This window comes from Arachis duranensis, chromosome 6 (assembly GCF_000817695.3).
Source record: "Arachis duranensis cultivar V14167 chromosome 6, aradu.V14167.gnm2.J7QH, whole genome shotgun sequence".
NCBI lineage: Eukaryota > Viridiplantae > Streptophyta > Magnoliopsida > Fabales > Fabaceae > Arachis > Arachis duranensis.
This window is the reverse complement of record NC_029777.3, coordinates 70611756-70615076: the sequence shown is the minus strand read 5'-3', so window position 1 is coordinate 70615076 and position 3321 is coordinate 70611756.

Genomic DNA, 3321 nt, shown 5'->3' with positions numbered 1-3321 from the left:
AAATCCCTGAGATGCCTCAAGGGATGCACTTTCCTCCTCAAAACTATTGGGAGCAAATCAACACCTCCCTAGGAGAATTGAGTTCCAACATGGGACAACTAAGGGTGGAGCACCAAGAACATTCCATTCTCCTCCATGAAATTAGAGAAGTTCAAAGAATCATGAGAGAGGAGCAACAAAGACAAGGAAGAGACATTGAGGAGCTCAAGTACTCCATAGGATCTTCAAGAGGAAGAAGGAGCCGCCATCACTAAGGTGGACCCGTTCTTTAATCTCCTTGTTCTTTATTTTTCTGTTTTTCAAAAAATCATGCTTATGTTTATCTATGTTTGTGTCTTATGATCATTAGTGTCTTCTATGCCTTAAAGTTATGAATGTCCTATGAATCCATCTCCTTTCTTAAATGAAAAATGTTCTTAATTGAAAAAGAGAAGAATTACATGAATTTTGAATTTTATAACAGATTAATTATTTTGATGTGGTGGAAATACTTTTGTTTTCTGAATGTATGCTTGAACAGTGCATATGTCTTTTGAATTTGTGGTTCATGAATGTTGGCTCTTGAAAGAATGATGAAAAAGGAGACATGTTACTGAGGATCTGAAAAATCATAAAGAATGATTCTTGAAGTAAGAAAAAGCAGTGAATACAAAAAAAAAGAGAAAAGAAAGAGAGAAACGAAAAAAAAAGGGGAATAAAGTTGTGATCCAAGGCAAAAAGAGTGTGCTTAAGAACCCTGGACACCTCTAATTGGGGACTCTAGCAAAGCTGAGTCACAATCTGAAAAGGTTCACCCAGTTATGTGTCTGTGGCATGTATGTATCAGGTGGTAATACTGGAAGACAGAGTGCTTTGGGCCACGGCCAAGACTCATAAAGTAGCTGTGTTAAAGAATCATCATACTTAACTAGGAGAATCAATAACACTATCTGGATTCTGAGTTCCTATAGAAGCAAATCATTCTAAATTTCAAAGGATAGAGTGAGATGCCAAGACTATTCAGAGGCAAAAAGCTAAAGCCCCGCTCATCTAATTAATACTGATCTTCACAGATGTTTTTGGAGTTCATTGCATATTCTCTTCTCTTTATCTTATTTGATTTTCAGTTGCTTGGGGACAAGCAACAATTTAAGTTTGGTGTTGTGATGAGCGGATAATTTATACGCTTTTTAGCATTGTTTTTAGTAAGTTTTTAGTATGTTTTAGTTAGTTTTTAGTATATTTCTATTAGTTTTTAGTTAAAATTCACTTTTCTGGACTTTACTATGAGTTTGTGTGTTTTTTTGTGATTTCAGGTATTTTCTGGCTGAAATTGAGGGACTTGAGCAAAAATCTGATTCAGAGACTAAAAAGGACTGCAAATGCTGTTGGATTCTGACCTCCCTGCACTCGAAGCGGATTTTTTGGAGCTACAGAGACCCAATTGGCGCGCTCTCAACGGAGTTGGAAAGTAGACATCCTGTGCTTTCCAGCAATATATAATAGTCCATACTTTGCCCGAGATTTGATGGCCCAAACCGGCGTTTCAAATGAGCTCAAAACTGCCCGGTGTTAAACGCCGGAACTGGCACAAGAATGGGAGTTAAACGCCCAAACTGGCACAAAAGCTGGCGTTTAACTCCAAGAGAAGTCTCTACACGAAAATGCTTCAATGCTCAGCCCAAGCACACACTAAGTGGGCCCGGAAGTGGATTTTTATGCCATTTACTCATTTCTGTAAACCCTAGGCTACTAGTTCTCTACAAATAGGACCTTTTACTATTGTATTCTCATCTTGGTTCTTCTGGTTCCCTCTCTGGGACCGAAGCCAATGATCACTTTTGTTCTTATGTATTTTCAACGGTGGAGTTTCTACACACCATAGATTAAGGTGTGGAGCTCTGCTGTACCTCGAGTATTAATGCAATTACTATTGTTCTTCTATTCAATTCAGCTTATTCTTGTTCTAAGATATTCATTTGCACCCAAGAACATGATGAATGTGATGATTATGTGACACTCATCATCATTCTCACTTATGAACGAGTGCCTGACAACCACTTCTGTTCTACAAGCAAACAAGGATTGAATGTTTATCTCTTCTTAATTTGAATCTTCGTGGTATAAGCTAGAATTGATGGTGGCATTCAAGAGAATCTGGAAGGTCTAAACCTTGTCTGTGGTATTCTGAGTAGGATTCAATGATTGAATGACTGTGACGAGCTTCAAACTCCTGAAGGCTGGGCGTTAGTGACAGACGCAAAAGAATCAATGGATTCTATTCCAACCTGATTGAGAACCGACAGATGATTAGCCGTGCCGTGACAGGGTGCGTTGAACATTTTCACTGAGAGGATGGGAGGTTGCCACTGACAACAGTGAAACCCTACATACAGCTTGCCATGGAAAGGAGTAAGAAGGATTGGATGAAGACAGTAGGAAAGCAGAGAGACGGAAGGGACAAAGCATCTCCATACGCTTATCTGAAATTCTCACCAATGAATTACATAAGTATCTCTATCTTTATCTTTATGTTTTATTCATATATCATCCATAACCAATTGAGTTTGCCTGACTAAGACTTACAAGGTGACCATAGCTTGCTTCATACCAACAATCTCTGTGGGATCGACCCTTACTCGCGTAAGTTTATTACTTGGACGACCCAGTACACTTGCTGGTTAGTTGTGCGAAGTTGTGATAAATAGTTGAGATTGCAATTGAGCGTACCATGTTGATGGCGCCATTGATGATCACAATTTCGTGCACCAGTAGTTTTTCAGGCTCTTTGGGGTTGATTTTAGGTGGCCTCCTGAGTCCTGTTATTATTATAACATTGTTTCTTGTGTGATATGCTTGTCTGCGCCTATCTGACACCTTTTATGTTTTTGGGAGTGTTAGAGCCTTGTCATCCGACCTCTTTTGATTGCCTTTGTACTTGCATACTTCTAGCTTGGTTCTTTTGAGGTCGTAGATTTCTGGGTTCAACTTGGATGCCCTCTGTCGGCCGACCTCTTCATCTCGGCCTGAAGTTATTTCTAGCAATCCATTTTGCTTGGACCTTTGTCAGGTCTTTATTCTATGGATTTACTTTTGTGTAAATTTTGGTATTTTGGTTGGTCCGCCTTTGTCATGTCGGTCCTTTATAAGTTATTTTTAGTAATCCTGTTTCTTGGACCTTTGTCAGGTCTCTTTCAGGGATTACCTTTTATAACTTTTTGGTTTTGAGGACGACTTCTTTACGTCGGTCCCTTATAAGTTATTTTTAGTAATCCTCTTTCTTGGACCTTTGTCAGGTCTTTTTCAGGGATTACTTTTTATAACTTTTTGGTTTTGGGGCCT